Genomic DNA, 13,501 nt, shown 5'->3' on the forward strand with positions numbered 1-13,501 from the left:
TTAAGAATCATATTTAAAATGGAGTGCACTATAATATATAGGCTGCAATAACTCACTTTTTACACTCTGAAAAGTGTATATTTTTCATGATGCATTGTCATGCTTAGTAAGATTTTTGACACGTGAATCTACAGGTTTTTTAGTAAATTCTGAATTGACTTGTCTCATTAGGGTGAAAGTAATATCAGCTAGAGTATTGTATTGGATTTAAAAGGCCATACCTACTTTTTCTTTTTCATGAGAATGCCACACTGGCCATAATAAACCAGTCTCCACTATAAAAACAAGTTCTATATTATTTTCCTTAAAAATAGGAGCTTTGTACACACATTTCTAAGAGTCCCCAAAGATTTCAGAAGTTAAGAATATTTCACATAAATTAATATTTCTTGGTCCATGGCCCAGTGAGAAGTTTGCATCAGACTCCCACTGCAAATGAAAGACTTCTACCTATTTTCCAGTAAACAACTAATAAAATTTGAAGTAGTTAATTTTGCTTTGTAACCCGTACTGGAGGCAAGCATTCCTTGATAAGAACTCTTTTCAGATATGTCCACTGAAGTTAGAGACCGGATTTTATTTATACTAAAGGATACAACATACAATCCATACTTATTTGTTCAAAGAATTTTGGTCTATTTGAGTAATTTTGAATTTATCTTTATTCATCTATCTTAACTGAAACTGCCAATGACTCATCTTCTATAATGTATAAAGAAATATACAGCTAGACTCCATTTAATTTACCTGGAGACAGATTTTCAGTTCAGTGGAATTTCCTTCAAAAGGGAATTTTACTACATGGAATTTCCATCTCTGCCAGTGTTTCTTTGTGAATGCTCTTCCGCTTCTCATTTATTTGCTGTTGTCATACCTCTGAAAAAAGGTGATGATGGAAAAAGCTTTTCAAATCGACCTCAAGGATGTTCTATTTCCAAGATTATCCAGAGGTTTTCAAGGAACTAACAAACAAGAAATACACAAGATATAGGCTAACAAACAACATACAATGGCAGTGAGAAATGCAAGAGATCACTGATCTTGGTCTGTTCTCAGACTGATCGTCCATGCATTTAGGAGATGCTTGGTAGTGGTTAACATAAAACTTCATTTCTTTTACAAACAAATGATATAGAATTGGAAAAGTACCTGTTGTTCAGTCTTCAAATTGCAAATGTAGTTTTAGAATCTTAGTGTGCCCATCTAACACCTTTCTTCTTTATCCTTTCTTCATCTTTCTCATGCTTTCTCCTCTGGAATTCAACATGATCAGTGATCTGGCTACATTATTAATATTCTTCTGTCCAGCTATTTGGTACTTAGAAATGGCAGTTCAAACTTTGTTTTGAAAATACTTCAATTGGAATGAGAAAAGTCTTGTCTCTAGTTTTCCATTGCTGAATCTTGATCTTGATCTTAATCTTAATCTTGAGAATGGGTAAAATACATAGCTCATGGCACGTAAGGAGAGCCTTCTTTCTTTTTTGGAAAAGAGGATAATTTCTTTTATTGGCTCATCTACAGAACCAATGAGGCTGGTGGCAAAGTGCCACTTTCCCTGACTCCATTTTGCACTAGTTTTGCAAAACTCTTAAGTATTTTGCAGTGTTTTTTAAATAGCAGAGTAAGGCTGCTTCTAGCTTTGTTGATGAACCCTCAGGGAAGTGTTGCTAAAGAAAGGCTGAATAATAAAATCAGTTGATGGGTTTGTTTTTTTGTCTTAACTCTTCTGAAAGAGTTAAGAAATTGTCCACATTATCATTCTTCTGAATGCAGAGAGTGTTTTCTGCAAGATCTAAATACATATGGGAACCACTAAGTATGGCCAGTCTTCTCAAACGAAGATTTGGGAAAGGTCATTACCTTTCCAGCCTGCGCAGTGGATTTTTTAGGTGAGACACAGTGTGCGCTGAACTGGGCCCACCCTTTAATCCTGAGGTTCAACTGCCGGGGCCAAGCGAAGCTCGGATGGTGGCAGAGAGGTCCTCAGGACGTAGGTTTGTTTACCTTCTCTTAGATGGATGGCCCTACAGGGCTGACGAGTTCCATCTACCTGGAGGAGTTCCCTGACTGGGAATCGAACCCGGGCCATGGCGGTGAGAGTGCTGCAGCCTAACCACTAGACCACCAGGGGGCCCTGGGAACCACTAATAACATATACAAAACATTTAACTCCTTTTATAGCATAAGTTTTTAGGAATAATATTATCTGTTATACTTAAGAACATACAGAACAGTCCATACTTCCTCTGTCCGATTTTGTGAATAAGACTGGCAAATACTTGTGGGTTCTCCTGTCAAAAAAGAATTGCTAAAATGTTTCCATACTTTTAACCCAAAAGGTACAATTGATTTCTCTAATATGGTTCCCCTACAAGAAAAGGAAAGATTAAAGTGAGTTAGAGCTTTCCCACTCTTCCACTGATTGTTAATGCATCTGACCAGGAAAAGGAAAATAATTTCTCCAACATACCTGGAGCACAGGAGTTAGCTGGGTGTAACTCATATTCCTGGCTGCCCTGCAACACTGAAGAAGCTCTCCAGCCCTCTGCATCAGCTACACATCACCAGGGAAAAGAAACTTTAAAGTTTTTTTCAGTAGCACCTCAAAGGGGAACAGGAGGCAAGACAAAAGTTTCTTTAAATAGTGACCCCCAGTCTATTTTTACAGCTTTGACTATTAAATCTGAGTTAAATGCCAGTGGCTGATATGTGAAGAAAGATCTTCCAGAGTTTGCCAGAACCTAGGGTTAGGAGTAAATGTCTAGCTTTTAACTAAGGTTAATGGTAATAACTCACTGTGTCTCCTGAAAGTGTCATAAAGAATGTATTAACATTGTATATGCAACAGAGTCAGGATACCATACAAAATATGAAAGATTTGCTAGAATCAAATACTATTCAATACAACAAACTTTGAAGAAAACTAAAGTTTGAGCTACTCTGGCATTTTTCAATAAAATCTCTCCTCAGTCAGTGTTTTTCAGTAAAAGCAAGAATCTTTTGAAGAATTAATTTACTCTTAAATAAAATTGACAGTAATGCCTATTGAGGTCCATAAGTGAGCACTACCTTACCTGCCTTTTCCAATGCAGTGTGAGGGCCTTAACTGCTATGCTTGTGTGCACATATCATGGCTGAACAACACTGAAAGCTCTTGGATTTTGATTTAGGTTTCTGAAGAATGGAGATAAACATAAAAGCACAAATGGTTTATGAGGACATAAAACACAGAAAGAATTATGTTCCTGAAATGGCAAAGGCATGAGAAAAAGAAAAAAAAACGTATTACTCCACAGAGTACTCTGAATTATCCAGAGGTTTCAAGTATTAATTGCTGGAGTATGCCAGCAAAGCAGCTACAGAGATTCAGGAAATGCAAAGTAGTGACAGTGAGAAATTTACCAAGATGTATTAAGCTATTGTAAAGACTTATAAGGAATACTTTGTATCTTCTGAAAAAGGTTTATATATTTTGATCTTCTTTCTGTGGGAGGATGGATAGAGTTAAACCTAGAGAGTATTCAGAATTTTAAGCTTAAACAGCCACTGCAACACCCTGGATGGATTGAAGTCAACATGCTCCCTAGTACAATGGTAAACATCTGCTCAGAGAAACAGAACAGAGTGTGGAATGAAGTGGAGACTACGTGGCCCCACTCTATTGTAATCCCAGCAGAATGGGAGAACAGTGTGGTACTGAGACCGTACAGTACCTATCCGATAAGGGAGAATCAAGATGTTCTGCTGTTGAAGCCAACAGCCATGTTGAACCCCCTCCCCAGGTGCCAATCCATGACCACCCCCCCTTCCATTAAATATACCAATCAGAAATAAAAAGTATTTATGACTAGAGACACTCAAACTCCACCCAAACATAAAGAAAATAGTATAAAAATAAGGTGAGGATAGGGGAAAAGTGGGAGAAGACCTCCACCGAAACTACTCGGATCAGTCGACGGGCTGAGTCCATCTTCTCCCCACCCAGAGGGACACCTTGGGTGAGAAATATGCTCTTTTTGTGTTAAATGCTGCTTTTAGGACTAGAGCTTTTGCTTGTGCTTACCCCATAGCATATTAGTAGATTGCATCATATTAGAGCTAGTGTTTGTTTAATATGTGTATCAGTAGATTGCTTGAAAACATGTTTTGCAGTAGACACTGTCACCAACAACCTTCAAATCTTATTAACCTGTCACAATTTGTATTAATGAAGAGTGTTATTCCATAAACTGTTAAAGTGAGTCCTTGCAGTTGCCAGCAGCAGATAACACCTTGGCAGGACCTGCTGAGGGGTCTTTGCTCTGTTGAGTTCCCCCTAACAAGGGAGGTCGAGGTAACCTCTGATCTCATGAATCTGTTCGTGAAGGGTCTCCTTACTAGACGCTGACAGACTATTGGACACCAGGGTTTTGACTTTCCTGGGGGACTGATGAGCAAAAATCTAAAATCCCACCTTTCACATGACACTTTCCATTACCAACAATCTGAAATATGTACTATCAAAATGGAATGAGCCAGAGCCTTGTAATACAGCATATGATTGAGAGTGAACTACTAAGCTATGACAACCTGCAAGGGTGTGGTTTGCCCCATTTCTGAAATTAATTTTTCTAAATTGGAAATTTCAAGTGATTCTCAGTGTTGCAACCTAAATCTAAGTTCTCACCATATCTGTGCTGCATATGCATTTTCTGTGAATACTGGTACTGTAACTAATGAATCATAGCAGCATGAGAGCACAGTCAGAGTTGGAATTGCTCTTCTTGATGGCTTTGATTTACTATGAAATTACATTGGAACTAGACTGACACATAGTTTTCCTCATAAGTTTTAATTGTACAAGTAAAAAAGCAGCAAACTTTTGCTGATGCTAAAAAAATAAGTGGGCCAATTTAAATATTTTTAAATGCCTCAAGGATTAAATTACTGAATTACTCACAAGCTCTTGAGATTCTGTTAAAGTCTGGTCTGTGGATGAATAAAACCCCACATTTCCTGTTCACACTCCAGGAAGTCTTGTATAGTGGCTTATTTATGCTGAACCTCTTTAATTATAAGGTCACAGATTTTTATGGTTGTATACATCAAATAGAATATTCAATTTACATCAAACACTATTCTACAAAAAGAATGAATTAAATGAGCTGGTTTTCTGCCTGAATTAATACTAGAACGAAAACTATAAAATATGGTCTCTGAAAATCAGCTAAGGTAGAAACAGAAGTAAATCTGTCAGCACATCTGGGAACAGTCCAAGGAGTAGATGAGGTGAAGCAGGAGGACTTTAATGGGTTTCACTGCGTTTCGGATCAAGGTTCTTTGTTTATCCCTTTTATCAGGAAATTTTCATAGTTTCTGATTGACATCTTGCTTTCAGCTCTCCATACCTTGCTTCTCTGTATATAAAAAATCCAAGTGAGGTGACACTTGAACAGTAGCATCTGCTGAAATGCTTCTTGCCAGATGTGGAAAGATTCTCTTTTACCGCACTGAAAATTTATACACCAGGAAAATAATCAGACTAATCTGACCTAATCTAAACTAATAACTTAGATTTCAAGGCATATCACATTTTCTGAAATTTTGCTTCTTACCACCTTGGAAGAGTCAAGCAATTGGGTGACTGGACCAGGCCTAAATTTCTGTAGAACACTAAAACTAGGCTTGGGGTTTGTCTTTCCTAAATATAGATGTCTACAAGCTGCATATCTACCTCTGACTTAGAAATCCGAAATTCTTTTCACAGTTGGTAGATATTTGCAGAGAATATTTCATCTGACATGATTTACATGTCTACTTCAAGATGTTTGTCTACTTATCTGATTCACCTGGTTTTTTAAACAATTCCTAAAGGAGCCTTAGATCCCCATCTCTGATATGTGCTATTACATATAAATTTAAGTGTAATTAATTCTATGCTAAACGTCTTTTCATTTTCCAAAACGAGAGATTAAATATGACAAAAATATACTGTCATATACTTTGGAAATATCTGCTATTTGAATAGAAAAAAATAGAATAGAATAGAGTAGAATAGAATAGTTCCAGCTGCAAGGGACTACAATGATAATCTAGTCAAACTGCTTGACAAAATTTAAAGCATATTATTAAGGTAAATATCCAAATGCCCCTTAAACACTATCAGACTTGGGGTATCAACCACCCCTCTAGGAAGCCTGTTCCCATAGTCAAACAGGTAGGTGCTTATCCAATTAGTTGAATACATAAACCTACTTGTTCTCTTTCACAAAGGAGAGTTAAACTCATGTTTTCTGCCTCTCAGAATAATACTGTCAGCTGAACATAAACACGATACATCTTCCTTTTAGAAAAGATTCCATTTTATTAAATAGGATCCAAAACTTGCTGGCTAAGACAAAATGTGAATCTCTAACCTATGAAGAGATGGGCTTTCTTTAGTCCAATCTCTGGTTTGAAGTCCTTTAATTTACATACACAAATAGCACATTCAAAGTTCATGGCAGACCCCTTCAGATTCTGGAATACTTTGGAGAATTTCCTCATTTTTACTTCTTTGACATTACCAGATGCATTGCAGGGAAGAGGCCAAAAGGCCTATGAAATGCCTACTTTCACCTAGAGGCACATAAAGAGTGCTTTTATGAAGACGAGTTGTGTTTCTCATCCCTCAGCCTTTCAGCAGAATATTTTAAAGACTTAAACATCTTTCCGAGGTATAAAGCTGACTTTGCATCATGCCATTGCTTCTAATTTCAAACAGTGCTCTAGATTGCTAATCTCACTCGGAAGTCTTAACATGTAGTTCACCATTATGTACATTATGAACTTCTCCTTGTTTTTCTTACTGATATAAAATACCTTCACTTCAGCCTTTCTTTCTACTAAGCAGTTTGCTGAGATTTCTTTACATTCAATATCATAGACTATTCTATGATTTCAGAACTAAGATTTTGTGCCAGATGCTCTTCTCAAAAGTGAGAAAGAGTCAGCAATTCACTAGCTTTCTTAATTCATGCTGTTTATTCCAAAACTACCAACGGAGAAATAAATTCTGAGTAGATCTATTTAAGGATGATATTGCAACCAAAGAACAACCAGAAGCCTCACTGGAAGGGATAAGTGAAAAATGGTAAACAAAATTAAACAATCCTCTGTCCTGGACAAAAATGGCTTCAAATATACAAGTGCAAAGTGGGTATGGAATTACAGTGTTCCTGCACTCCCAAGGTTTGAGTAATTTGAGGCTAGATCATTCACAGGTATACCTAATGTAAGTTCATAAACAGTTTCAAGGCCATTCAAGGTCAAGGAATGCATATTTTCAACCATGGCTTTGCAAGAAATCATAAATACTACAAGAGTTGGCTGAGGGTAACCATAGTGCATGTATTTCAACATTTTTTATTTTTAATTATATCAGAGCAAGAGAAGATCACAGCTTAAAAGTTTATTGTGGTTATCTTCTCCAATGGAGGGAAGAATTAACAAAACATCTATTTTTTATAACTGAAGGGGTTTGCAGATTTTTTTTTCTGAAACTCTTATTGCATTGATTCAAAGTCACCGTGGAAAGAGATGATGACCCCTTAGAAATTAAAAACGACCTAAAAGACTTAAAGAAATGAATAAAATAAAAGACTACTTTCTATAAAGAGATGTTAATATATTAGCTTAGTGTTCCCATTCATCTGAATCGCTTTAATATTTTTTATGATGAGTTTGGGAAAATACATTGACAATGTTACCTGTATTCAATACTACAACATATTGTGGGAAATACCAGTGAAAAAGGTAATTAGGTAACATGATTGTAAGTAAAATGCACTATAAACAGGAACAGAATAACGCATCTCAGAAAGAAGGTCTGCTTAGTTGTAACACATCACAGAAAGAGCTAAGTTTTGTTTCTTCTGTGGAACAAGTGAAAAAACCACCTCATATTCAATTGTAATAAAATATGAAGATGTATTTAGACCAGAATTAAACACAAAAAGTGGTGTCAGAAGAGGCGAATCAGCAATGTGTTGCAAACTCTATAGGCAGTTTATAACATTAATTCAGGCAAAAATAAACAAAAAGAAAATAAGTGAATACTCAATGAGAAAGGTAGATATTGTGCATATTCTAAAAGGAAACATTGAAAAGGGCTACATTATTTTTATGGGAAAGATGGTTAAATGAAAAGAATGGAAGGGTAGTTTTTATCTCTAAGAGCAAGGAAAGATTTATTCCAGAGGACAGGAGAAATGCACTTTGAACAGCTACAATAGGAACATTTTAATCAGGAAGAAAAGCCATTTCTCTAACTAAAATTTGTATCTGTCTCTACAGAATGGCTACTTCTGAGTTTGTGATGAGGATACACAGATTTATCCTTTATAACCCTGGGAATGTGAAGCCATAAGTGTAGGCTTCAAGATTTATTCTTAGATTGCTCTCATATTTTTTCAGTCACATGGTAGGTGTGTTTACTTTCAAATGCAACAACTGGTCGGTTACTGATTCTTGCAATATGCACCTTTATAATTATTTTTACATGTATGAATTTTTTACATTTTTTTACATATAGCTATACTTAGTGTGGGTGTGTATATAAAAACTTCAATTTCTGTTTTTAGAAACGTGCCAAATTTCAGCTATGTTCATCAAGGTCTGATATCTCAATTTGCCTGATATTTACCATGAATAGGCTGGTTTTTTTCCCTTCCTGTTCATAGTACTAGTTAATTGACAGAAAAGCAGACCTGGAGACTTTAAGGGTTTATGCTTCTTCATGAAGATATGTTTTGTGAAATGACACTTGCTTATAGTTGTTTCATCTGTGTTTGCTACTTTATAATGCTGTGCTGTGACCATTTCTGAATGCAGAACCTGTAAAACACCTCAATCTCCCAGCACTTTAACTTGGCAAACATTCTTATTTCCACTGAAAGGTGTAAAATGGCAGGGAATGAAAACCTAACAGGAAGATTAAACACTGGTTATAATTTTGATTTCACTTTGACACCAAGCTTTATTTTGACCTATAAACCATCAAATGACATCTTTTTGCTACATTCAAGGTCATCTACTGTTTCCTAGTAGAGCTTACAAAAATACACTATTTAGAAATAATGCAGTTGTACACTATTTTTTTAAATAGTGCATTTGAAAGTACATAAATTAAGGAATATACATAAGGAATAGAATCACAGAATCACAGAATGTGCTGAGTTGGAAGGGACCCACAAGGATCATAGAGTCCAACCCTTAGCCCTGCACAGTATCATCCCCAAGAGTCACACCATGTGCCTGAGAGTATCATCCAAATGGTTCTTGAACTCTGGGAGGCTTGGTATTGTGACCACTTCTCTGGGGAGCCTGTTCCAGTGCCCAACCTTCCTCTGGGTGAAGAATCTTTTCCTAATATTCAATCTAAACCTCCCCTGACACAACTTCAGGCCATTCCCTCGGTGACAGCCTCCTGTCACTGGTCACCACAGAGATCAGTGCCTGTCCCTCCTCTTCCTCTCATGGGAAAGTTGTAGACTGCAATGAGGTCTCCCCTCAGTCTCCTCTGCTCCAGGCTGAACAGACCAAATGACCTCAGCTGCCCCTCATATGCCTTTCCCTCAAGGTCCTTCATCTTCATTGCCCTCCTTTGGACACTCTTTAATAGCTTAATATATTTTTTATATTGCGGTGCCCAAAACTGCACACAATATTCAAGGTGAGGCCACCCTTGTGCAGAGCAGAGCGGGACAATCTCCTCCCTTGACCGGCTGGTGATGTTTTGTCTGATGTCCCGCAGGACATGGTTGGCCCTCCTGGCTGCCAGAGCACTGCTGACTCATATTCAACTTGACATCAACCAGGACTCCCAGGTACCTTTTCTCAGCACTGCTTTCCAGCATCTCATTCCCCAGTCTGTAGGAACATCTGGGGTTGCCCCATCCTGGGTGCAGAATCTGGCACTTCCCGTTGTTGAACTTCATATGGTTCACGATTGCCCACTCCTCTAATTTGTGGCACAGAACCTAGTTTGCTTTAATTTTAAATTCAGAATAGCATGATGTAAGCATTCCCACATGCTTGCATCATTTATGTACATTGAATAGCTTTTCAAGTTTAAAAATGCATGTCCCAGTAACTTCAATCAAATCTTTCTTTGTATGGCTCACCACTATAACATAACTAGAATTGCACTAGGCAGCATATTATCCTCTGGTGTCTTTATAGAAATTGTACCATTAACAGAAAAGATGATATGGAAGATTTGACAGGGTGAAAATACTGTTTAGCAGAATGTCTATAGCATTGACATGGGAAGATGTCTACATACATTGATCATGTACAGGAATTATACCACAGTGAAACAGGCAATCTTCAGCACACAGAAACTCTTAGTTTTGTATATAACACCATTGTGAAGTCAGTGGAGTTTAATTACATGAGGATGGGGGTTAGGAACAGTTAAGAAAAAACAAAGAAAGGAATAAAACAGAATACGTAGATCCTTTCTCTCTTTTAATAACAGAAATCTTATTCTTGTGTTTTCATAGCATTTCTGCTTGGGAAGTAACTTAGCTCAAGGGAAGTGGTGGACAACCCTACCGGACACTTCACAGACCACCTGGAGCACTGCAGACACTTTTGTGCTCCCAATTCAGCAAAGACATCAGCAAACTAGAGCAAGTTCAGCAGAGGCCATCAGGATGATTGATGAGGGCTGGAGCACTGCCCCATGAGTAGAGGGTGGGGCAGTGAAACTTCCCCATGCTGATACAGAGACAGTTTTGGAAGCACCTCACAGCCACACTGGTGGCTACAGGGAGGGGACTAAAAGGAAGTAGTTGGGCCCTTCAGAGCCATGCATGGCAGAGGGATGATGGATGACAGGAATCAGTTGAAATAAAAGAGATTCTTCATACATATAAGAAGACTATGTTTTGCTAGTACAATAGGCAGGCAGTGGGACAGGCTGCCAGGGAGGCTGTGCGGTCTCCCTGACTGGGTAAAGCTGTGATATACCTGGTCTGATCTAACAGCTGGCCCTGAAGTGACAGGAGAGAGCCCTAAGGACCTCTGCAGGAGATTTTGAGGACTCTGTGATGACAGTAACCATTAACTCTGAATCAGTCATACAAGAATCAGCTCTAAGTAAAATAGAGATGCATCATGTTAATGACATTAACAAAAATGTGACTGGACAGTCTTGATTTATGACAGCTGGGGTCAAACCCAAAAAAGAATTTGTTTACATTTAAGTGCAGAAGTAGAACACCAAAATCTTTTGCTCAGCAGCCACTCAACAGGGAAACTGCTTTAAATTTGGTTTTTGATTTTGAAGCTCTTCAAAATGTAGGAATGTCAGGCACTACAGCTCTCTGAGCAGAGAGACGCTGTAGTCACACACAAGTGCCATTAGATCCCAAACTATGAAGAATCAGCACTAAGCTATTGGTTCTTCACACATTTCTTCCTAATGGAATTAAAACACACTAACAAGATTAGGCCACTCAAAATACATATAGATTGTGGCTATTTCCCTATAAAATCAGCAATTTTAATAGTATCCACCTTTTCCCACACAACATGATTACACTTGAAAGACTCTGATAAACATTTCTTAGAAATTTACCTTTGCTATGAAATAAGGGTACCTGCTAGACTAGACTTTTCTGGGGGTAAAGGAAGAAAGGGAGGCAAAATAAAGTGGAGAGGGCTAAGAGCCTTCATTGTAAAATAAGGAATTCAAAGTTTATTAGGTTAGAGGTACTAAAAAAGAGGAGATTCATATAAACCAGTGACTAAAGCATTCACTCATGGCATGGGAAAAAGAGATTAATAATTTCTTGCCTCTTATGATTACTTCTAAAGCTTTTTGGTAACAGCTGGTAAATGTAAAGTGAATAAAAAGCCATTTTTGTGTAAAAGCTGGTAAATATAAGCCATCTCCAGTGGCTCCAGTCCAGATGTCACTGAGAATTGCCTAGGTTTTAAATTTGTTTTCCACCAGAAAGCTAGAGCTTGCCAGGTTTGATGTTGTACCATCTTCGTCACAGAGCCTGGATTTTGCACACAGACTTTTAAATCTTTGGGGGTCAGCTCAGTATTACAAGGCCCAAGTGACTAAAATGGCCTGTTTTTAGGTGTATAAATTAAAATACAACTAAAAATATTACATTAAGAGAACTTTAAAATTACAAAGTCAAGGACTTGAAAAAATGGGATGTGCTAGACATGATAGTTATGTAACCTTAATCAGTTTTACTGTGAATGCACTTTAAGATGCTGTCCTTAATTGAATCTCTCTCAACTGTTCTCTTCCCTTTTCTTTAGCTCCCTAAGGTCTTCCTGTGCTGATTTTTTGACTTCATTCTTTGTCCAAAAAGGATGTGCTCCACTTTTGGAGAAGCTACTCTTCCTCGCTCACAGCCTTGCTGTGAGTTCCTTACCTATTTTCAGACTCCTATTCTCTGCATGACTGGGGATGGGTGACAGGATTTTTAAAAAGTATATTCCACCAAGATTTTTACCATTTTTCAGAAAGGAAAGAATGGTGCATATCAGGCGACTTCATTCAGAAATAGCTTCTGTATGACTTCATTTGTTTAAGCAAATTCTGCAGGGTAGCAGCTCCAGATGTATCAAGCTACTACAAGTTTCATAAAAACACCAGTACAGAAGAGAGACATTCCTAATGCAGGTAAGGGAAAAAGGATCAGCATTCATTCAATGCTTACAAAAGATCAGAGGACGCACTTGAGTTACAAACTTGTCACACAAAATTTCAAGTGGTTTTACTGCTCACAGAACAATGTGTTTATCTTGTACAAAACAACTTTTTTTTCTTCTTTTTCTCTCCCTCTTGGAAATAAAACTTGGCTTGGAGAAGACAGCCATTATGGAAAATTTGAGCCTAAATGTTTAATTTAATTTGGCAACATGATAAACAACCGAGAACAGGGACTTAATAATAGGCAGCACTAGAGTCTCACCTATAATTATCCATTATGTTCCAAGTGATAAACCACAAAATGTTTCCTTTAGATGTAGGAAAAATAGCTGCATCCAGGCAGTTTAGGGTTTGAGTTGAATCCAGTCTAAAGTACTGTTTACAGATGAACACTGGCTAGAGGAGGATCTGAAAACTTTCCATGGTATAGGGAGGAAACATATTAGCCATACAACTGTCAGCAGAAGTCTGTCATCTTCAGCCTAGTAATGACAAAAGCACTATTTCTGCTTTAATTGTATATGTGACAAGGTTGGTTTAGTGCAAAAATTATATACCATTGCAACCAGTAATGCTTTACAAAAATAGAGAAGGAACCAATTGCCTATTCATGGAAATCTAAATGCCCAGTATTTGCAGTGAAACCAAGATGACATTGTGGATATCAGAGAGTGTCTGACTCCAGATAAATCTTGGATAGTTTTCAAAACCTTGGTTTCTCACATAGGTTAGTGGTGTTGTGATAGCACAATTTGATCTGCTGCTTCATATTGTAAGGTGTCATTAAGGCAGAAACAT

General features: G+C 37.5%; 1 long non-coding RNA gene across 1 annotated transcript; it reads right to left on the reverse strand.

Annotated features, from left to right (window-relative positions):
* Positions 1 to 557: 557 nt before the first annotated feature.
* Positions 558 to 3,173, reverse strand: LOC135407092 (uncharacterized). The gene is made up of 3 exons (XR_010426694.1): positions 3,078 to 3,173; positions 2,474 to 2,557; positions 558 to 876 (listed from the first exon to the last, which is right to left on the reverse strand). It is a non-coding gene; the product is annotated as an uncharacterized LOC135407092 (long non-coding RNA).
* Between the last annotated feature and the right edge of the window lie 10,328 nt (positions 3,174 to 13,501).

The sequence above is a fragment of the Pseudopipra pipra genome, chromosome 2, assembly GCF_036250125.1.
Source record: "Pseudopipra pipra isolate bDixPip1 chromosome 2, bDixPip1.hap1, whole genome shotgun sequence".
Classification (NCBI taxonomy): domain Eukaryota; kingdom Metazoa; phylum Chordata; class Aves; order Passeriformes; family Pipridae; genus Pseudopipra; species Pseudopipra pipra.